The sequence below is a fragment of the Bison bison genome, unplaced genomic scaffold, assembly GCF_000754665.1.
Source record: "Bison bison bison isolate TAMUID 2011002044 unplaced genomic scaffold, Bison_UMD1.0 scf7180017864371, whole genome shotgun sequence".
NCBI lineage: Eukaryota > Metazoa > Chordata > Mammalia > Artiodactyla > Bovidae > Bison > Bison bison.
Window position 1 is genome coordinate 7,925,929 of NW_011494943.1, and position 858 is coordinate 7,926,786.

The window sequence follows — 858 nt, forward strand, 5'->3', positions numbered from 1 at the left end:
TTATTTGCCTTGGTACAGAGAGCGTGCTCCTTGGGCAGAGGGGTGGGGGGGGCCCTTGGCTGTGCTGTGGTTCAGGGGACCAGCCCCATGGCCATGCGGCGGGGTTGGGAGTTCTGACAAGGGGGGCTGAAAGGTCGGATCCGGTTGGGGTGGGGAGGAGGAGGAACAGGTCCTGGCTTGGTCATAGTGACCCTCTCCTCTTAGCCCTTGGCCACCACCTCACAGCCCACCACAGGCTGAGCCTTAGCCCTGGAGCAGCCCCTATCTTTGCAGTTGGTGGTCGGGGAGCTGCCTGCCTGCCTGCCTCGGGGGGCCCGATGGTGGCCCCACACTTCAGCCTGTCCCCCCCGCCAAGGCATCTTTCTGCCCTCTCTGCTCTTCCTGCCCCCAAGCTCCTTCTGGGCACCCAGTCCCCACGTGCGTGTTGTGTGGCCACGTCCTGGAGGTCAGCTGCAGCTCTCAGGGAGCCAGAGGCCCGAGTTGGGTCCCCAAGGGGCCTGGCTTCTTCCCCTTCCGCCTTCCGGCGCTAGGATGAAGCGGTGATGGCAGTTCCTGGCCTGGTGGGGCCCTTCCTCAGACTCCCATGCAGGTGGCCAGGTGGGTGTGGAGCCCGCCCGCCCAAATGCAAGATTTGGGTGGCAGGCTCCAGGCTTGGGGTTCCTTCTCGAGCCCCTTACCGCTCCCCCCCAACCCTCAGACCCCTCCAGCACGTGTGAGTGTGTTCCCTCCTGCTCGGCAGCCCGGGCCTTGCTGTCGACCAGGCCTGCAGGGTCTGGATGTTCAGACCCAAAGTGCAGGAACACCTGGGGGTGCCCCAGCTGGCCCACCCTCCTCCTGGGCCCTCGGAAGAGCGTCGTG